The following is a 23,136-nucleotide window of genomic DNA, read 5'->3' as shown; positions in this document are numbered from 1 at the left end:
ATACTTTCCTGTGCATTATATAACTTTCTTATATTGATAAAATATTAGTAAAGAAAAATATACCCAGAATATGTGAATATTTGTACAAACGTATGTAATTTTTTCCCAATTTGACAGCATTAAAAATATTTCAGCATCAGACTCAAAGTTTGACTTTCCTGAGGTGGAGGAGTCTGAGTCAACTCCAGCTTTCACCACTAAATAGTGTGCCTTGAAGTGTGTTATTTCACTTGTCTGTGCTTCTATTTCTTTATCTGTAAAATGGGGATGATGATACAACATCAGAAGCTTATAATACTTTACAGGGCTGGCAGGACGAGGAAGATAATTCCTGTAAAGTGCCGGCTTTTTGAAAAGGATTGTCGTTCTTCAAATGTGGCTTTCACAAAACCATACCGGTCCATCCACCATACAGGGTGTATTATTTGTTATTAAGGTACTTCCTACAAAGTACTTTAATAGCATTAGCAATGTAGCATCGGCTTATAAAGTAAATTGCAATTCAATTTTGTTCATTCCAAAATCACTTTTCAAAAAGCATGGAAATTTAATGTCACCACTTGTTAGTGTTATGTATAACGTGCATTATATCAACACACAAAAACAATTGATTAGCAGGGTTTCTCTCTGATTGGTGGGATTATTTGTCTTTGCTTACCTGTATGTTCCTGTTTTTATAAACTGAACAACTATTATATAATTTTCAATATATAGATATACACATTGTATAATGCAAATATGCTAAGCTTCAATAAATTTGCTTTTAGAATACATTAATTTTTCGTAAATGAAATCAAGTTTAAAAATGCACAGGACTTCATGTTTTTTTTTAATGTCACGAGTAACACACAGAGGAAATGTTCTTTTTTTTTCTTTTTTCTACTTTTTTTTCCCCCCCCCCCCCCCCCCCCCCGGTACATAGTTGTATATCTTAGTTGCAGGTCCTTCTAGTTGTGACATAGGTGCTTTTTATTCTGCCTGTTACAAAATAAGTAAATCTGAAGTAATTCCTAAAAATCTAAAGTAATTCCCACTTTTTTGCATCATGTTTGAGTTTAGTTGACCAGTATTTAAGTAGTAGAAATGGTTGGCTGAGTATTCCAACATTAATCAATTGCTAGCACCAGACTTTGAATATTTTTAAATTTTGAAACATTTCCAAAGTTACAGAAAAGTTGCAAAACTAGTACAAAGAAGTCCCATATTCCTTCACCCTGATCCCGTAAATGTTAACATTTTTCCATGTTTTATCATTTTGTCTCATAAATGTATGTGTGTTTTTAGGTGTATCTGCATACATATATATGACATTTTTTTCCTGAACTGTTCGAAAGTAGGTTACCCTTTTGCCCTTAAATACTTGTGTATATTACCTGAAAACAGGAACATTCTCCTACATAACCACAGTACAACTATCAAGATGATACTTGGGAATCCAGAACCTTCCCCTACTGTATCCTGCACACCAGCAGCCAGGGTGCTAACCTTATGTGTTCCCTTCCCTCAGGGATGGCTGTCCAGTGCTCCTTGTCCAATATCTAAAAACTATTGTTTCAGATATTTTGGTGACTTTCTGGTGGTTTGAGGTTGGAGAGTAATTCCGGTCCTATCGTTACATCATGACTAGAAGTGTACAATTGCAAGTAATGTTTTAAACTAATCACGTATTCAAAAATAATTTTGGATTAATTTGTGTATATTGCAAGAAACTGACACCTTTCTGGGCAAACTATTTCCCTTCCTATTCACTGTTCCACCCCAAACCTGACTTTTTAAAATGGAGCTTGCTTCTACTCTTTTAGTGGAATAAGTGCTTCATCACTATTACCGCATAAATACATGGGAACTTAAGATGTTGTAAACGTTTATGCAAAGGAAGGAAAGCAAATAAGCCTTTGGGGTGGGGCATGTCACTCTCTGTGGTAGGTACACGCGTCGCGCACACAATCTCATTGAACTTAGCCTCGCAATTTACAGATGAAGGAACAAATTGTTAAGCTAACCCAAGATATTAATTTACCCTGGATAACCCAACTGGCAGGTGGCAGAGGCACGATGATTCGAACCCAGAACAGAGCCCATTATTTTTTCCACAGTGCTACTGATTATTAGCCAATAATGAAGACACGCAATCATTGTTGAATAATGAATCAATGCAAAAATGATATGACATTAAATGCTCATATTTGGTGGAGTATTAAATAAAGATCATATCTAAGAGATACAAGTCATTGAAGTTTGCAAGAAACCATCCTACTGTGAAAACAGAAGGAATGGCATCTTTAATTTGATAACTTGCTCTCGGTGTTTTTCCAACACAGCAGAAAAAGAGCCAACAGTGATTTCTGATGACTTAAAGTGTGTTAATAATGTGGCTTAACATTTCATTCTTCTAAAAAGAATTTTAAAATATTAAAACATTATTCTTAAAGGAGAAAGTAATTTATCTTTAAGTGTGAAAGTCACAGATCACGCTCCAAAAATTTCCAAAGGAGTCGACCTAAAGTTAATAATGTTGCTATATTATGCTTAGTAGAGTTCTGACATGGAAAGGTGCTAAAAAAATATATTTTTACAATACAGTAGTCCCCCACCTTATCTGCAGTTTCGCTTTCTTAGGTTTTGATTACCTGTGATCAACGAGATCCAAAAATATTAAATGGAAAATTCCAGAAGTAAATCATAAGTTTTAAATTGCAAGCCATTCTGAGTAGTGTGGTGAAATCTCGCTCGTCCCGCTTCATCCCTCCTGGGACATGAATCTTCCCTTTGTCCAGGGTCTCCACACTCTACCCACTATCTGCCTATTAGTCACTTAGTACCCCTCTTGGTTATCAGATGGTGGTATTGCAGTGCGTGTGTTCAAGTAACCCTTATTTTACCTCATAATGGCCCTCATAATGGCCCCAAACCCCAAGAGTAGTGATGCTGGCAATTCAGATGTGCCAAAGAGAAGCCATAATGTGTTTCCTTTAAGTGAAAAAGTGAAAGTTCTCGACTTAACAAAGGAAGAAAAAAAATTGTATGCTGAGGCTGCTAAGATCTATGGTAACTTTTATTACAGTATATTGTTATAATTGTTCTATTTTATTATTAGTTATTGCTGTTAATCTCTTACTGTGCCTAATTCACAAATCAAACTTTATCATAGGTATGTGTGTATAGAAAAAACAGTATATATAGGGTGGGGTACCATCTGAGGTTTCCTTATCCACTGGGGGTCTTGGAATGTATCCCCCACGGATAAGGGGGACCACTTTATTTTTGTAAGTTTTACTACTTCCAACTTTGTGTAGAATGGTCATTACCACATTACAAAGATTTAGTGTCTTCCCTAAACCCTGATAATTTTTTAAATATATATCTTGTATGTACATCTATCCTCCTGGCCGCCAGACTTGGGTTCTGACATTGTCATCTGGCTTTGGTGTCCTCTGTCCTGTGCCCCAGCTTGGGTAAGTGGCTTTGTTTCCCTCCCGAATTTCCTGTTCTAACAGTTGGCCTCACACCAGAATCCAGTGGTTTTCAAACTGTTCAGAGTAGCTGCTCGCTTGAAGGATGGGACTGGGGCTCCCCACCTCTGTTTCATCGAGAGCAACTCTGCTTTTATCTGTTTTACGTACTGCCTTTCCAAGTGCTTCGGTTTGCGTAAAAAAATCCTAAGCCAAAAACAACAGTTCGGCTCCTCTCTCACTAGATCCCACCATTGCTTGGGGATCCTGCCCTCACACACACAGCCATTCCTCATACCAGCCGGGTGACCTTGGGAAGACTATGGTGCTGTGAGGGCGTCTCGCCTCCCCGTTAAAGGGGGCAGTTCAGGAGGCCAGTCAGTCTGAGCTGCTGATGACAAGTAAAGGCCATATGAGCGGGTACTGACCAGCAGTTTTGGCAAAGAGCACAGAACTTGGCCCTTAAATCAACTGTCATTCAAGATGTGACTTGCTGGTAGGAGTTATTAACAAGGCAAGACACCATCTGATATCTTCCCATTTGAATCAGTTATTGCTAACAAGGTATTAAGTTTCTTAAAACCTGATTTTACATTTTGGTGTCACCTGACCTAGTTGTGGTCCCGAGAGGCACACGGTTTTGAGCCACACAGTGACAGGCCCCCCAGCAAGGCAAAGTGTGCTTGTTGGAGAAGGTCAGGGGTGTGGTACACTGGGTCAGCACATGCGTGCATGCCCTCCCTGGAAGCACACCTGTGTGGAAGGCCAGTTCACAGTCAAAGGCGTTTTTGTAAGTGTGATGGGAACAAGGGGGGGCACTCGGATGAATGTAGTGGTCAAGGACGCCAGGCTAAGATGACGCAAATATCCATCTCATCGGCCAGCCTTGCCAATGAGCCTGGAACGCTTCCAAGGCCAGAGTCGCTCTGTCCTGGACAGCACCCAGAGGGCACTGCCGACATCGGCTGCCAACGCCCGTTCTGGCAGAGGTTTTTCTTCCCCAGTAGTATACATTTGACCAGCTTGCAGACTTGCCTTGCTGGTCTGGGAGCCATTTTAACCACATCAGCTGACTTAACACATCTCAGGTCTGACCCACGCTGTGTCCAGGTCACGGTGTGACTCTTGGGCTACCATTTCCCTCATTTCCAAGTCCTGACTCTTGTTGACAGCATGTGACCAACAAGGGTAACCAAGGCTCAAGCTGAGGCTAGCCAGCAGAGAGAGTGGAGGGCTGCAGAAATCGCACAGTTATTAGATAGCATTGATTTTGTCCATAGACTGAAAAGAAAGTCAACAGATAACGTAGTGAGGAAGGGTAAGGAAGACTGTTCACAAGGTCCTGCTCAGCTGAGCTGCACGGCCGGCCCCCTGCTGGCGAGAGGTGGGAGGGAGGCATGTCTGTTTTCCGGTGGGCAACATGGGCAGCTGGCTTTCAAAAGGCCTCTGTGAAGGGAGGCTACTGAGGTTGGCCCACACTGAGCGGGAGCTCACTGACCAGATGTCAGAGGGTCTGGGGTCACCAGGCAGCCTGGAGCCGAAGCTCCCTGGGCCTATCTCCAAAAATGCAATCTGAGTGGGGACAGAAGGGCTGTGAGAGATGAAAGGGCAGTTGCAGGACCCGTTCCTCCAAGTTTCACATCTGGTCCAGAGCATGCAAAATGTTCCCCCAGTCAATGCTGCTGTCTGAGTCTGAGGAAGCTCTGATCCCACCCTCAGATGCTTGGGACTCTTAAGTGGGAAGACTTGGGAGTCTGCAGAGTCCCCTGCAGGAATTGGTGACACAGCCCCTGAAAGGAGAGGATTTCAGAGAACCTCTATTCTTGAAGGCGGAGGCACCAGCAGACCTGTCACCCAGCTCCTCTGACAAGCCCTCCGAGTCCTCAGCATCTGAGTGCAGGGCCACCTCAGGCAGCTCCTTGCTGGTAGATGACGAGCAGGGGGCTCGAGTAGAAGCAGCAGGACTCCTGTCGCTGCAACACTGCCTTGACCTCCACCGGCTTCTCAAGCACGGGGCCCAGGAGCTCACGGCGCAGGTGCGCCCATTGTGGAAGAACTGGAACAGCGCCTCCTTGAAGCCCTCCACTGACAGCCTCCATCCTTGGTACTTGTTCACAAACGTGAGCTGCTCACTGCCTGCCTGGTACACCGGCATGACACACAGGTGCACACCAGTGACCACAATGTGCTCTGCTGGCATTGGTGCATCCAGCTGGTGCCTTCTCCTCGGATGCATGGTCACCATGCTGGCGTGTACCCATCTAGAGGTCCAGGGCACAAGGCACCCCGTGGCGGGAAGTCAGGTTCTCCAGTGAGAGAAATTCGTACTGGTTCTGATGTTTCATTCTCCTTCACCCTCTGTAACTGTTGCTGGGGACACTTCATGCTCCAAGGGTCAGAGTGTTTAAGCTGGGAACTGACATTCGGCGTTTTCTCTACACTGTAGCACAAGATTTCAGATTTCTTTAGCCCCTCAAATTCTTCTTCTAACTATCTTCTTCGAACTGCGCGAACCTTCTCGGGAGAAATGTGATCCTACCAAGAAGAGGCAGCATGGGATGAAGAGGGCAGCTGCCTGGGGTTCAAAGCCCGCTCTGCAGCTTGCTCACCTCTGAATGTCTCGGTTTCCTCATGGGTCAACAGTACTGTCTGCCCCACAGAGGTATTGTGAGCATTAAATAAGGTAACACATAAAGACCTTGGCACGGGCAGGCTATAGTCAAAACTAAGTAACTGTACTGACATTTTCACCAAAATAAAATGAGGACCACCCACTGAGTTATTAAACTAGAGAGAAAAGAAAGGTGTAGTGGGTTGAATGGTGGCCCCCCAAAATATATCTCTCTCTCCTAACCCCAGGAACCTGTGACTGTGACCTTATCTGGAAATAGGGTCTTAGCAGATGTAATTAAGTTAAGGATTTGGACTTAAAATCATCCCGGATTAGGTGGGCCCTGAATCCAGTGGCAATGGCCTTTATAAGAGACGGAAGAGGAGAAGACGTGGACACAGAGAAGGACATGTGAAGATGGAGGCAAGGGTGGGAGCGATGCAGCCACGTGCCAAGGAATACCCGGAGCCACCACATGCTGAAGGGGCAAGAAAGAGTTCTCCTAGTCTAGAACCTTCCAAGGGAGCATGGCCCTGCCAAGACCTTAATTTCTGCCTAGTAATACTAATTTTGGATTTCTGGCCTCCAGAACTGTGAGACAATAAATTTGTGTTATTTTAAGCCACCAAGCTAGTGGCAGTTGGTTACGACAGCCCTAAGAAACTAATACAGAAGGGCGGCGCACAGGTGAACCAACCCTCAGACAGGCTCCCACCCGGCCTGCCTTCGGAAGGACGTTATGGGAGAGGAGGCAGAGCGGATCCTGAGCCCAATCCACTTTGTTTCCCAGAAGCCTGCCTTTAGCTCCAACACTTCTGTCGCAGTCTCTTGCGCCCCCTCCTGGCCCAAAGAAAGAAGTGTGCCCCCTCCAGCCCCAGAGCTATTTGATATTTCAGCAAAAATGGGTGAATGGAGGGAATCTCAAAACTTAAGAAGAAATACGTTTGAAGAAGAAAAAAATTTAATAGTGCGTTCTTTCCCCAGTCTCAGAAAACAGAGTGAAGAGTTTACCACTGGTCTAGAAGTCTCAGGCTCCACCCTGTGTCCTCTCATCTTTCTTGGTAAATTCAACTTTGTGTTGATGACCGACCAGCAACTTTTCTCTCCTTTGCTTGACTTCCTCATCAACAGGGACCATTTCGTGTAACTTAACCACACATCCCCCTGGAGCCACCCTGGCCCTTGTCACCACAGAAGTTAAACCTTGCCCTCTCTGATCGCAAACGCCTATGCTTTTGCTCACTTCCCCAAGTGTTCCTTCCACAGTAACCATTCAACCTGATCAAGGCTGCTAACTCACTGACCCCTCTCAGAGAGGCTCATTCACAGCCTCTCTTGACAGCTTGTTTTCTTGTCTCACCCGGAGTCTTTGGTTCATCTTTCTACCACTCTCACCAATAACTCCCTTGATCCACCCTCCCTCCATTTTCTTTTAACTGGCAAGACTCCAACCCCAACCATCTTCCACACACGTTTTCTTTCTTCCAAGACCCTCATTCCTCCTCCTTGTCCCCTCTGTGTTTTGACTGGAAACCTTGCCCCAGCCATCACTGAGAAGATGGAGCCGTCACAGCTGTGTTACCGAATCAGCTGCATCCATACCATACATTTGTCTTTCTTCCTGTTACTGTGGAGGACGTAACCTCCTCCTGTCTAATCCCTCCCCAGATACTCTGGGTCCTGTCTCCTTATTTTCCTCCCCAAATTTTACGTCTTTCATTATCCTCCTCTTTCTTACATAATCAATATCTGTCTTTCTAACGACTTATTCACATTGGCATACAAACCCACTGTCAGGGCCAGCTTCATGGGCATGTGACCTTTCAGTTGCACAGGTCCCAGTGCTTGCTTTAATGCTCTACTCTCACCATCTTCAAATTCTTTTTTTTTTTTTTTTTTAACATCTGCTGCCAATCCTCCTCTTTTTGCTGAGGAAGACTGGCCCTGAGCTGACATCTGTGCCCATCTTCCTCCACTTTATATGTGAGATGCCTGCGACAGCGTGGCTTGCCAAGCGGTGCCATGTCCGCACCCAGGATCCGAACCAGTGAACCCAAGGCCACCGAGAACATGCGAACTTAACTGCTTAACTGCTTAACTGCTGCGCCACCAGGTCGGCCCCACCATCTTCAAATTCTTCATAATTTTTGAAGGAGGTGCCAGTCCTACCTGCTGTAGTATCTCCGATTTTCTCTGCTTCCCCCGCTAAGTCACCAGAGGAATATCCCGTGTGAACCACCTCTACAGCTTCACTTTCATTAACTCTTTTTTTCTTTTTTTAAAGACTTTATTTTTTGCTTTTTCTCCCCAAAGCCCCCAGTACCTAGTTGTATATTCTTAGTTGTGGGTCCTTCTAGTTGTGGCATGTGGGACGCCACCTCAGTGTGGCTTGATGAGCAGTGCCATGTCCGCGCCCAGGATTCGAACCAACGAAACACTGGGCCGCCTGCAGCAGAGCGTGCGAACTTAACCACTCGGCCACGAGGCCAGCCCCTTATTAACTCTTAAAATGTTCAAATCCCAGCACTTTTCTCCTGAAACCGTCCTTGTCAAAGTTACCAGTGGCCTCCATTTGGTCAAATTCAATGACTACTTTTCTGTTGTCATCCCTGAAGACCCCCTCTAAACAAGGCCTCCTCTTTATTCTCCATCCTAGCTCTGTTCTCAGTTTGCAAGTGTAGGATTGCTAATGTATTTTTGCCTCTTCCCACTAGACCCTAAGCTTTGAGGCCAGGGATCGCGTGTGCCCACTGCCTGAGGCGGTGCCTGACCCACAGAGGGCACTCCCGGGTGTTTGCTGAGTGAATGAATGAATGTACAAGAGAGTTAAAGATCTTAGTAAGAGTTCAAATGATCAATAATGTATAAACTCAGCAGACAAATTTCTAAACGCTAGAAACATCTGATGGGCTGAGGGAAAAAGAGGAACCAAAAACCTGGATAACTTGGGAAGAAAACAAGCGGATGTAGAAGCAGTGCGCGCTGAGAGAGCTGGAAGGAGGCGTGGCTGCCGTCAGAAGGCAAGGTCCTAAAGTCGAAGGCTTCGGAGACAGTTGTGAAGAGTTGTAAGTCCCGACTACTTCCGGGCTGTCACGAGTGTGGGTGGCTTAGGTGAACTGGAAGTGAAAGTCACTGGAGTGCAGGAGATCAGGAGATCAAGGAACTGATCTGAGGTTGCCGGCTAAGTTGCTCATCTGAATATTCAGGTGATCAGATTGACAATAGAAGATGGAGTCAAGGGGAAGGCTTCGCCAACATTTTCAACAAAGAATGACTGACATTTACAACGTGCCTACTATGTGCCAGATTCTGTTCTAAGTGCTTTATGTATATTATGTTGTTTACAAACACATCTTGGAGATATTGCGAGTTCAGCTTCAGACCACCGCAATAAAGAGAATATTGCGATAAAGTGAGTCACACAAATTTTTTGGTTTCTTAGTGCACAGAAAAGTTGTGGTTTACACTATACTGTAGTTTACTAAGTGTGCCATAGCATCATGCCTAAAAAAATGGACATACCTTAATTAAAAAATACTTTATTACAGTGCAGTCACTATGGAAAACAGCATGGAGATTTCTCAAAAATTTAAAAATAGAAATACCATATGACCCAGCTAGCCCACTACTGGATATTTATCCAAAGAACATGAAGTCAACAATTCAAAGAGATTTATGCACCCCTAAATTCATTGCAGCATTATTCACAATAGCCAAGACCTGGAAGCAACCCAAGTGCCCATCAATGAATGGATAAAGAAGATGCAGTATATATATATAATGCAATATTATTCAGCCATAAAAAAGACAAAATCATGCCATTTGAGACAACATGGATGGACCTTGAGGTATTATGCTAAGCAAAATAAGTTGGACAGAGAAAGACAAACACTGTATGATTTCACTCATATGTGGAAGACAAACAGATGAGGAGAACAGATCACTGGTTACAGAGGGGAAGGGGGTTGGGGATAGGCAAAAAGGATAAAGGGGCACATATGTATGGTGACAGATAAAAACTAGACTTTTGGTGGGGAACACAATGCAGTCTATATAGAAACTGAAACATAATAACGTACACCTGAAATTACACAATTATATAAGCCAATATGACCTCAATAAAATTTTTTTAAAAAATAAATGAAAATTTAAAAATACACGTAACATTAAAAAATACTATATTGCTGAAAAATGCTAACCGTCATCTGAGCCTTCAGTGAGTCGTAATCTTTTTGCTGGTGGAGGGTCTTGTAAAAAATGCAATTTCTGTGAAGCACAATAAAGCAGAGCCCAATAAAACGAGATAGACCTGTATATGTTACCAACAACTCTATGAAGCGCTTTCTATTATCATCCCCATTTTATAGATGAGGAAATTGAGGTGCGAGAGGTAACCACAAGGTCAAACAGCTAGCCAATAGTAAAGCTGGTATAGGAATTCCAGTCGTGTGGCCACAGAGACCATGCTGGTCTTGTTTGAGTGACAAGAAGATGGCAGACGCAAGAGGAGGTAGTGTTGACGTCAAACAGAGAGGAAGGCAGGAACCAGACGGCGAAGGGCTTTGTATTTCACGCTAAGTTTCGTAATCATCGTCTTGGCAGTTGGCAGACTTTGAAGGAGGTCAGACAGGGGCGGAGCAGCATCATGTTAACGTTCTGGACATTCAGTCTGGCTGCCGGGTCAGGTGGGAACGGCCTGGGGGCAGGCGAGCTCTTCAGAGACTCGTGCCACGAGGCGGCACTGAGAGTGGACAGGGCACCTACAACTCCATTTTGGAAAAGAAATGGGGCATGTGGCAATGGTGGAAAGACAAGCCGATGACAGGGCACACCCTGGAGGGACAAGCAGGGTGAGGCCGCACCCCCGGAGAGGCTAGAAGCCAGAGTCGCACCCCCCTCCACCCCTGCTCCGGGGGGAGTTGAAGCTCACCTAGCCTGAAGGGGAGCTAGCTCATCCAGGTCCCCTGGAAAGGGCTTGCTATGGATGCTGCCAGCCCGCACCAGCACAGGGTGGGTCAGACCCCAGTGAGCAGCCCTGGGACCCGAGCAGGAGAAGCAGTTGGGCAGCTGCAGGGGGCCCTGTGGGCATTCAAGGCCCGGCTTTCAGGACGGCCGGCTCTGCAGAGTGCTCCCGGGTCTGCCCCTACTCGCTGGGCAGGGCGTTGGCTTGGCTTTCCATCTGGTCCAGAAGTTCTGAGGAGCCTTGAGCTGGACTTCCCAGCAGAGGGCAGTGCAGGCTTGAGTTTGCCCTTGGCCCTCCCGCGTGGGGAGGCAATTGGCACCTTCCCCATCTGCCATGGGAAGAACACACTGAGGGGGCAATTCTGCATTTACCACCCGGAGCTTCCACACACACTCAGGGCCACCCCATCCAGCCCACGGCTTACTTCAGTGATGGGAAGAAGATAGGGGTGGCCATAGGGAAGGTAGGGACAGCCGAGGGAACGTGGAAGGAAAGGCTGCTAGCATAGCAGGAGTGGCGTGGGGGCAGCCAGGCTCAGCCAAGCCTTGAGCAAGCCATTACAAGTGGTCATTGCTCTCTCCTCTCCTGTCCTCTCACTCCCACGACCATGGTGCCAAAAAGCACAGAATCTGATCCAAAGAGCTTGAAGTCAGCAATTCCAAAAGTCCCATGCACCCCAATGTTCACTGCAGCATTATTTACAACAGCCAAGACGTGGAAGCAACCTAAGTGCCCAGCAACTGATGATTGGATAAAGAAGATATGGTGTATATATATACAATGGAATACTACTCAGCCGTAAAAAGAATAAAATCGTCCCATTCGTAATGGCATGGATGGACCTTGAGGGAATTATGTTAAGTGAAATAAGCCAGATAGAGAAGGACAATCTCTGTATGACTCCACTCATATGAGGAATTTAAACATGTGGACAAAGAGAACAGATTAGTGGCTACCAGGGGAAAGGGGGGGTGGGGGTGGGCACAAAGGGTGAAGGGGTGCACCTACAACATCACTGACAAACAATAATGTACAATTGAAATTTCACAAGATTGTAAACTATCATTAACTCAATAAAAATTTAACAAAAAAAAAAGGCACAGAATCCGTAAGAAGTGCCACTCCCGGGCATGGGCATGGCCACGTGCCACTGGACCCTCTGAGGAAGGCTCCTGCTTTGAGGAACTGTCAACAGTGCCCCCCCCCCCCCCAGGGCCCCTCCTGGGAAGGGTCAGGACACAGGAGCAAAGGAACTCACAAGTGCGGCTGAGCTCCTAAACCCACCCACACAGCAGGAGGACACGCACGGGAGGAGTATAGAAGGCTCCCCAGAAGACGTGACTCCAGACTGAGCCTCTTGGAATTGGGTGCCAATCGTGAATGAAAGTCTTAGGTCCCTCCTTTCTTTTTAATAATTATATTTTTTTAATTATTTGAATGGCAGTAAAATATACATAACATAAAATTGACCACCTTCAGCATTTTAACTGTCCAGTTCAGTGGTATTAAGTGCGCTCACACTGTTCCCACTCTAGATTTTTGTTGTGATTTCTCATGTACAGAATCTGAGGCACAGAGAGATACCCTGAACCTCCAAGAAAAGGCAGAGTCCTGGGGATGATTTCGCTGAGAAGAATGCGGAAGGAATCCCAAGGTGGGCATGAGAGGTTCTTCAGGCCGTCGTGTGCCACGAACTTTCCCGGACCCTTCTGCCCTGGGGCATGGGGAGGGTGGGGAGGTGTTATATCCTGCACATCTGGGGCCTATCTTCGCCCACGCCTTCCCCATGCACCGGCCACACAGCACCTGCAGCTCATCTGTATTGTATTGAGAACCCCAAAGGGAGCCCTGCCCACGTTCAGAAACAGGACGGAAGGCTATTCAAAGTCCTCTGAAATATCACTTTGAAAACAATCTGTACAGTATGTAAAAGAAAAACAATGAGTAATTATGACAAAAAAATTTTAACCGGTAAAATGCATTAGATATTTGGGCTTCAATGAGCTAGAAGGCTGAGCAAGACAGAACTTGAACCCCTATGCTAAGAACAGCTCATAGCCAGACAGCACCTGCTATGAGCCTGACGCTGTGCTTACTGCTTCTCTCACTCAGGCCTGTTTGGTGGAGGCGCTCTTATTATGCCCATTTTACAGGGGAAGAAACTAAAGCCCCGAGGCCTGGCTGACTTGCTCAAGGTCACAGAGGAAGTAAATGGTGGAGCCTGGATTCGGACCCCACAGACTGGCTTCCGTGACGTGGCTTAACAGCCACAGCTTTACCCACCTCTGTGCTGGGTGCTGGGGTGCAGCGATGAGATCGACTGGAGGAGTTCCTGTCCCGGGGGCTCAGAAGCAGGTGGAAGGGTGAGTTCCCCGTCTTTGAACAATGTCAGAGTCACCAGTCCTGATGAGCTAGAATTGCCCTAAATCTGTCCACTTTGATTGGTAAATGTCCACCGAAAACCTTTAACAAGAGTTATCAGTGCAACCACAGGGGCATTCACATGTGCTCACCAACCATCCACCTCTTTCCACTGCATGCCCTCTGTTTTGGCCTTTGTGCAAAAAAAGAAAAAAAATGTCACCAAAGGACCTAAGACAGTCCGGAATGTTTTAACACTCTGACACGTCTTGGGATGTGCTGCTTGTGGATGACCTTCCTCAGCCTGTCCCTTCTTCTCCTTCGTTCTTTGCTGCCCAGCTCTTTAAGGAACTTGAACCTGAGAGCACCTGGCCAGGGAGGTCATGTTATCCCCGGATCCGAAAGCACAGAGAGAAAGGTAGAACAAGAACTGAGGAATGATTTTCTATTTTCCTGTACCTGGTTTTTTACAACGCACATTGGCTCTTATACTTCAAGCCAGTGGTAGGTGGAAAAGAAAGAGGTTTGAAAACAACATGATTTCAGGTACACCAGGCAGCTGAGCACAATGTGCTTTTAATCAACCTCTCCTTTCTCCGGCTCCCTATCTGACCTTCCCCCTTAACTTGTGCCCACTGCATTGTCACTGGGGAGGGACCAGCAGCTGCTCCAATTGGTGACAGCCCACATCTATTTATTCCTCATCACCTAGCTAAACTTATAGAACAAAAAATACAGCTTTCATGCCCAGGGCCTGATTGATTTGCAGCTGAGGCATTTATGCACACACTCTTCCTTTTTTCCCTTTGTTATCTGCTCATTATTTTTCGTACTGGAGGCCTGCTTTCATTTGTACGTACACGTGGGTGACATTTGAATGTACTTTGAGCTATAAGTGTTTCAACAGATATTAGGTACTAAAAAAATAAATCCATAACAGCAAAAGGGACTGAGAGGATGGAGACGGGCCTGCCTGCTGTCTCCCTCCGGTGGGGCGTGTCTGCGTCTGGTCCTTTCAATATTTGTTTCGTATTGTTTTCCAGCATATCTTCAGTGCTCATGTTGCTAAATGCAGCTGCATTTGGTGGCTTCTAGAATTTTTGCAGCCCCTTTTCCCAATTAGTAGTGCACGCATCTGTTAACCCTCTGCCGTGCTTCTGAGCCATCTCTAAAATGAAGTGTGCACCCTCTCTCCTGCACCACGCCCCCTCTGAGTCTCTTGCCAGGAAGTGCCTCCAGTGTGTAACTCATCCCAGAATTATCAGTTAAAAGGAACTGTTTCTGGCTTGATCAGCAGAGAGAATAGGATACAAATTCTATTGTGGGAAGATGTCATTCTCTTGGGATTTTCTCTCCCATCTCATTGGACCAACTTAAATGCCCATTTTATTTTCTGTAAACCGGGGTTTCTCAATCTCGTCATTATTGAAATGTGAGGCCAGATAATTCTTTGTTGTTGGGAGCGGTCCTGTGAATTGTGGGCTATTTTAGCAGCATTCCTCACCTCCGCTCACTAGATTCCAGTAGTACCACCCTATTCTTCCCCAACTTGTGACAACCAAAAATGTCTCCAGATATTGCCAAATGTCCTCTGGGGACAAAATTGCCCCCGCTTGAAAATCACTGATTTCGTGGTTAGAAGCCAAAGATGCCACAAAACATCCTACAATACACAAGAGAGCCCCTACAACAGAATTATCTGGCCCAAAATGTCCATAGTGCCAAGGTTGAGAAACCTGGCCCGACCGTTTAACCCAGTATTAGTCAAGTCTTCTGTGTTTTGCAGCCTAACAGATTCCTATCCGATACACCCCACATTAAGATTTTTCTCCCTGATACAATCAAAGGATTGGAAGAGCTCTGTAAAATTAAGAACTTTGAAGAGGGGCAGTGTGCTTATCCTTGGGGCTTGGAGCTATCCAGAACTTGGTACATGGAGCTAAACTCTTCAAAGGGAAAGGATAGTGGGAAATCGGGGCTCCTGCGGAACTGAGCAGCAGGGCTGAGGGAGGGATGGTCATCATAACCTCAATGCCGACCCAAGGGACCGTGTTTTGTGCAGTCTCCCATTGGGGGCTTTGAAGCCACAATACTGGAAGAGAAGGGCAGCAATAAATGTGCTGTGCTGGGGGCCTGTGTGGGCAGCAGTTTATGCTGTGGTACAGGGAGAGTCAAAGGCGCCCATGTGCTCAAGGCTCAGACCAGGTTCTAGAATCTACCGCAAGATCTGACAACAGGGCAGAAGATTTATGACCAGGACCATCTTGGAGGTTCTGGGACGTGTGGATGCCACCTCATTGTCTTGACTCTGGGGGAGGTGAGGCTGCACTCCTTTTGAATGGTGCTGAATGGGGGACTCTGTAAGCTTGATGGCATTCTGAGCAGCTTTCTCTGCTGAGAACTCTGACCCTGAACCTGGTTGTCTTGAAAAGCAGAAGGAAATGCTTATATGTGGTGTATGTGGCTCCCATCAGGATTCTTCTTACTAAGTGAAAGCCAGAAACGGTCTCATTGGAGACAGTCAAAAAGAACTCGCTGTGCTTTGCTTGTTATAAAATCCATTTTCCATTCTCCGTGACTGCCGTGGCCAAGGGCCTCTCCCTGTCAACCCGTGTGGCCTGCCTGGTTGGTAGCTGGACTTTCAAGGACTTTCTCTACTTTCTGGGGGAGGAAATTTATCCTGCTCCAGGATCTCACCACCCCTAGCTCAGAAGAGTCACAGCAATGACCTCCCTTCCCCTCAAGGTGGGGAATATATCAAGAAACACAGCTCCTGTTCGCACATTTCAGAACTCCAATGGGCAACTCATTGCTGAAATATTCCACAGTCCTCGGACTTAGAGAAACTGACATTATGGAAAGATTTTATTACAGAAGTTTCTCCTCACAGTGTCATTCAGTCTCCCTGCCCATGTCCCAGCCTGGGAGGCCGAACAATGGCCCCCAAAGATGTCCACGTCCTAATGCCCAGAACGTGGGAATGTTACACGGCAAAAGGAGTTTTGCTGATGCGATGAAGACTCTTGAGATGGGGAGATTATCCTGTCTTATCTGGTGGGCGAATGTCATCACAAAGATCCTTGTAACAGGAATGTAGGGAGAGATGAAAGGAGAAGGCGATGTGACGACAGAAGCAGAGATGGGAGGGATGCTCTTTGAAGATGGAAGAAGGGGCAACAAGCCAAGGAACACAGGTGGCCAACAGAAGCCGAAAAGGGCAGGGAGACGGATCCTTCCCACAAAGCCCCGCGCCTGCAGGCTCTCTTGATGCTCATCTTAGCCTGATCTCACCTGTGTGCAAATGTTGGCGAGCAGAAGGGAAAATGTGAGCCCTCTCACTCTCATCCTAGTTGTCCTGCTCACAGATGAACCCAGAATCATTTTTCAAAACTTTATTCCTTCCCCGCCTTGGGGCAAATAAGGAGTCTACCTGGAACTCACAGACAAAACCAGGTTGTTTACAAGAGAGTTTTACTGCTGCAGACTTTGGGGCAGCGGTGGGGGGGCTGGTTTGAAGAACTGCTTGTTCCTTGTCCTGACTCTACTGCCACATTACTCAGATTAATGGTTCACCCGCGTTCCCTTTTCTGGCCAGTCACTTCTAAGGGATTTTGCGAGGATTCACAACTTAGCATTTGGGAAGAACTCCTTGAAGTCCTACATAAATAAAAAAGCTCACAGCTGGAAGTCCTGATGCCTTGTAATGAGTCCTTATAAATCCCAAAGCACTAACATTTCGTGCTGCTTCCTAGGCAAAGCTACTAGTTGTATACGTATATATGGTTCCATGCGTGTTAGGTGCGTTCACAGCTGCTGTTACAGAACACTTATGATATACCAGGCAGTGAGTTACGCTCCTGACGTACATGATCTCATCGATTTCGGGAGATAAAGATCACCTGTGACCTGGGCGGCCTCAGTTCGTGGGAGCAAAGCCCCAGGTCCGCACCTACCCTGATGTTACCAGCAGTGGGAAGGACCCCCCCATGTGCAGGGCCTGGCACAGGGAGGGAATCAGGGATGCAAATGGGTGGCATGTCTCTTCCTTATAGCAAAGTGAGATGAGCCATTACTGGAGAGACCACGCTTGGCTCAGAGAAGCAGAAATGGATGCTATTGATGAGTGTTCTCTGCTCTTCTGGTAATTGAGAGAGAAAAAATTGCACCGTGTGGGACAGCAGCTGGAATCAATTCCTGAAACCAAGACTTTTCTTCACCGTCCTCTGCTCCTCAGTCCTGCTGCTTCTTCCCCAAATAAGCTCAATCCAGGGTATTAAGACCCTGAGGATTTGGACTTCCATTCGGAGGCTGTTATCTGAGTATTGTTTCTCCCACCCCGAGTACCACCGGGAATGCTGTAAAGCACTTCTCAGAAGCACAGTTAGGGTTTGGCTCATTTTCTGGGAAAAAGACAAGAGGGAGAAAAGGGACTTTCAGCTGTGGGAAACCAAAGTAAATAAGTACAGTACAGAATAACATAACGTGTTATTTATTCTTCAAAGTTTAGAGGGGTCTTTGCCTGTAAATAGCCACCAGGTGGCACTGTTATTCTCTAAAAACGCAGCAGGGGTGGGCGGGTTGGGGGGTGGTGGCATGTGGCATATGTGTGCACACACGTGTGCTGAGGGTGAGAGACAACTTCTGTCTTATCCACCCACCCCCACTCAGCTAGGCAGCCAACTCCTGTTGTCCCTTAACCTCCATCATTCACCACATCCTCTCCTTCTCAGTCATCCCCCTACTTGGTCAAAAATTAGCAGAAAGGAACAAGAAAACCCAACAGAGATCATAAAACAAAGATCAAATCAAGGGTATTTCCCAAGATGCCTTGGGAAGACCTGTGAGGTCCTGGCGCCTCTCTCGTTACCCCATTCTCTCCCTTGCTTGTTCTTTCTAACACACCCCTCCATTGCCCCCCAACCCCAGAGAGACGGTGCTTTATTGCTTTCCGGGAAGATGGCCCCATCGTTCTGGTGATTTCCTTCTGGTGGGCATATTCATTTGAAAAGAAGACTCTAGAGAGTAAAGGCCTCAGAAGAATGATTCCTTGATGCTGGCTCTTCGGGCACATGTCGTATCAGACCGTCTGGATCTAGAGGATCGGTGCCCGGCCGGAGGGAACGTTTCTGCTTCCCCTGAAATCACACCAGCGTGGGGAAACCCGCCTCCCCGGAGGCCTCGACACTCCAGCCTCGGCCCAGAACCCGGGCAGTACAGTGAGGACTGCAAGCCCTCAGCGGGAGCTGCAAAAACATCGCACTCATTGATCTGGTCCTTTCTCCACCTGCTTCATAGGCATTCCGAGCCATCCACCAAAGGACCGCCTCCAGCAGTTTTCAGATGCACTGACATAATGGGCTTTTCTCCATAGAACAAACCTCCAGGGACTCAGGTCAGGCAAGCCATTTATACTCCTGCCACGATGCAGGAGAGGCGGGCGATGCTTTGGAAAGGGCTTCTGTGTTGCTGAGTGCTTTGAGTTCAAATCCTGACTACGCCATCTAACTGGCTGGGTGACCCTGGGCAAGTTATTGCCCCTGCCTGAGCTTCCATCTCTACGTGGGTAAATTGAGGTTAACAGTCCTTGTGCACTAGCTTATTGTGCGCCGTGGAGATGATGGAGGCACATTCCCAAGGCAAAAAGGTCAGACAATATTACTATTGCTTCCTGGGCCCTGGGCATGTGTTAAATGTTCCACGTCCGTGAATTGTCTTAACCCTCACAACAACCCTGTTTTGCAGAAGTCTAAAGTGAAGCCTAAGAAAGTTAAGTGCTTTGTGGGTGATCTGAATTGTCTAAGGGAAGCTGTGCTGGTAGTTGCAAGAAAGATGCTGGTCCAGGGATCCCCATCCTCCCCGTGAGAAATGAACTGGGATCTTTTTATTTGTGCGGGGGTGAGGCGAGTAGGTCTTAGGAGGGGTCAGATTTGGGTTTACGTGTTCTGTTCCACTGGACCCTGGGTATTGTTCCTCTGTGTTGGTGATGCATTCAACAATAAAAAGAAACCTCATCAAATGGGTGACCGACTCTCTTCAGTGTGACACTTAATATCATGACATTTTCCAGGTGGAAACAACGGTCCCTAAGGAAACAGCGTTATGGGAGTCACTAAAAACAGCAAGATATCCCTCCAGAAGATATTTATTTTATTTTCAAGGGGCTTAATTAAATCACGTTTGTAAAGTACACCAATTTTACTCCTTGGGTATGGTCAGAAGTGGTCGCTTCAAAGTGGCTGTGTTTTTAGAAATGGAGGCTCACATCTTTAAGAACCGAGGCATCTAAAAATTTCTAGTGACAGAACCTTTCTAAAGTGTCACAAATCTGGTTCACAAAGTTCGCTAATGTCTTTAAGACTGGATGGTTTTATTGACCTGCTCAAGGCCATCAGAACTTTTATTATTCTGACAGAAAACCAAGACTGGGAAGAGGATGGGAGATTTTCCTTTGTTTTTGCAATGGATGTGTGTGTGGAAGAAATAAAAGTTTGGGGCCAGCCCGGTGGCGCAGCGGTTAAGTGCGCACATTCTGCTTCAGCAGCCCAGGGGTTCACCGTTTCGGATCCCAGGTGGGGACATGGCACCACTTGGCAAGCCATGCTGTGGTAGGCGTCCCACATATAAAGTGGAGGAAGATGGACATGGATGTGAGATCAGGGCCAGTCTTCCTCAGCAAAAAGAGGAGGATTGGCAGCAGATTTTAGCTCAGGGCTAATCTTCCTCAAAAAAAAAAAAGAAAGAAAGAAAAGGTAAATGGGAAGAAGGCAGGCAGGGAGAGATGGACCTGAAGAAGGAGAGATGAAAGAGGTGGAGGGGAGAGGGAGAGAGGACCACAGCAAATTAGAGACGTAAGATGGAGCAGTCGGAGATCCCTGCCCCAGAGGGGACTTTAGAGGGAGAAGCCTTTAAGAGCTCTGAGAAGAGAAATGCTAAGCAAATACTTAGTCGTTTTGACAGGGCTTGTCAGAAAATGCCAAGTGTGAGGACTCAGGGCTGAAGGCCAGAACCAGCCGCCAAGCAGGACTGTCTGGGATTGGCCTCCTCCTCTCCATCAAAGGGAGAGATAGCCCTGGTCCTCTTTCTAACACCTCCTCCCCCAAGTCTGGCGGCATCCTCAATTTCAGCAGTAAACAATGAGCTCTTCTATGCCCACAGGCTCCTCCTCTGGCCTTCTCCTCCCAGCGAGGGTCTGAGGACCCTAAATGCTTCTCCTCCCTTTCTGGAACCCAGGGCTCTTGGGTGGCTCCAGCTCCCACCACCTCTGAAAGGCTGGCTCCTCCCTTCCTTCCCCCACTGCTTTTCCCAGCTGGGGCCCTCCTCACAATGGAGCCGGGCCAGGCCCTGTTGCTGAGGGAACAAGAGCCAGCCCAGCCCCCTTCCCCACAGAAATAGCCAGAGGAGAGGAGCAAAGGATTAAATTGCCCTAATCTCCAGGCTTCAGAGGAGGCTGGGAGCCTGGCCAGCATGAGGTGGCAGCTCCCCATTGGCCCGGAGAAAGCAGGCGGCCACAGGCCGAGTCCTACCTCTCCCTTCTGCCCCACCTCCACTTCCCTCTCCTCAACCACAAACCCCCCAAAAAGGGAGACCACCAGTTTTGCTTCCCTAACACGGGAAGGGAGGACCAAAGCCAGCCGCTAGCGGGCTTTATCATTCTGATCTCTCCGGCCCTTGGAATCAAGGAGGAACTGGCCGCGCTAGCAAGAGATGCGATTTTGTTTGGTTCTGACTCATTGTCTGAAAACGTTGGTGGATATGAATCAGATCACCTTCTACCTGCAGCTGGGGCGCTGCAAATAAACACATAGAGGTGTGCTCCGACATAGCAGCACCTGGTTCCCTCTCTCTCTGGGCTCCGGAGATGACAGCGGCTCCACTGGGATGAGGTCTTCAACATGGCATTCAAGGCCTTCCTCAGAGCCGTTGGCTCAGGGGTGCTCATCCCTAAACTGCACATTAGGGTACGTGGGTCACTTCTTAAAATACCCATGCCCAGGCACCATCCAGCCCTACGAAGTCAGATTCCATTAGTCTGGGGTGTGACTTAGGGAAAGGTATGTTCAGTGCCCAGGTGATTTTATGCATCCCTGGGCTGAGAACTCCTGTTTCAGAGGTGAGCGAACTGCAGCCCAGTGGCGTTGAGTGGCTTTTCCAAGTCGACACTGTCAGCAGGAGACCTGAGACAACAACACCGTTTTCGTGACTTGAGCAAAGTCTTCTTTCTGCCATATTTTTCTGCTTAAAAAAATTTGTTTGCAAGTAATACTCATACTATTTAGGAAATGTATAAAATATAGAAAGGTATAAAGAAGGAAATTAGATCACCCATAAACCCCAACACCCAGAGTAGGCACTGTTACCATTTGGGGTATCTTTTCATCTATTTTCACATACTAATTTGCAAAAAGAACAGAGTATAGAGCTTTATGTCCTCTTCTCATCCTGTTTTACCCAGTGGGAAAGGCCCCTTAGGCTGCTGGACGAAGTGTGAATTAGCAATTTTTTCAGCAGGCTGTTTGGCAATGAGTATCAAGAATATTTTTAAATTGTCACCCTTCAGCGCAGTAAGTCCCTTTCTAGGAATCTATCTTCAAAGAAAGATCAGATGCACCCAAAAATTTCCTTATAGAGACTTTCATTTTAGTGTTATTTATAATAGCCAAAATTATCAACCTCATAAATGTACAAAACTTACTGGGATAGAGTATAATCCACTGTGGTTATTCATGAGATGCAATACTCCATGGTCACTAAAAATCACATTTTCAAAGAATGTGTGCTGGCGATGATAATCTTTCTTTCTCATAGTCCCTCCATCCCCCGGGACATTTGTCTTCAAGTGTCTGTTACAGGAACATCCTCCTCTGGTTTTACTGTAACCCCTTCAGATGATCCGAGGCCACTGATCTTTCCTTTCCAGATCACTCATAGTGTTTATTCTCAGTACCAAACCATTTTGGCAGTTTATTCTTTTTATTACCATTTATTATGCACTACTTTTACTGGCTCTCTGGTGTGTGTATGTATGTTTGAATGTCTATTATGGGTGCATGTGCGTGTGTATGTGTGATTGTTATGTATATACGCAAGAGAGAGAGAGAGAACTCAGGATCATAAACCGTTGGAGGGCACGGGCCATGATTTCCACATCTTCATTCTTTGTCAGTTTCAGCATATCTAAAACTAATCTTCCTCAATTATACTCCAGTTCTACAAACAACTTTCAAAGTATTTAAGATGTACTTCTCTCCCCATATGGGCTCTCTTTCTTGCATTACCAATTTCTTTAGCAGTATCACCTAAACCATTCTTCTCTGGGACATCCAGATTCAAATTTTTGGAACCACTGGCCACTGAATCCTAACATTGGGTTTTTCTAAGGTCTTGGCATGTGTCTCTTTCTGTTTCCGTTACTGGCACCCCAGGCAGCAAACCCCCATCGCTTCCCTCCTGAACAGCTCTCTCTTGGCTAGACCATCTGCTTACTGCCTCTTGTCCCTTCAAACTATCCTATGTTCAACCACCTGTTTATTTTTTCCTGTCACTTCTGCTCAAAAGCCTTTAAGTAGCCATTATTAAATGAAGTGCTAACTTCTTATCCTGGCACATGGGTCTCTCCTTATTTCAATCCCAACCAATCCACCTTCCTGTTTTATATCACACAACTTCCAGATTAATATCCCTGACTCCTGACAAATCGGTGTATGCACTAACCTCAGGACACATCCTGTTCTCCTGACTTCTTCACTTAC

At 46.4% G+C, this 23,136-nt stretch overlaps 1 pseudogene; it reads right to left on the bottom strand.

Annotated features, from left to right (window-relative positions):
- Positions 1-5,184: 5,184 nt before the first annotated feature.
- Positions 5,185-23,136, bottom strand: part of LOC124244965 (inositol hexakisphosphate kinase 2-like) — a 78,338-nt pseudogene continuing 60,386 nt past the window's right edge.

This window comes from Equus quagga, chromosome 9, assembly GCF_021613505.1.
Source record: "Equus quagga isolate Etosha38 chromosome 9, UCLA_HA_Equagga_1.0, whole genome shotgun sequence".
NCBI classification, from domain to species: Eukaryota; Metazoa; Chordata; class Mammalia; order Perissodactyla; family Equidae; genus Equus; species Equus quagga.
The sequence above is the reverse complement of the archived record's forward strand: the minus strand, read 5'-3'. Positions and strand labels throughout refer to the sequence as shown.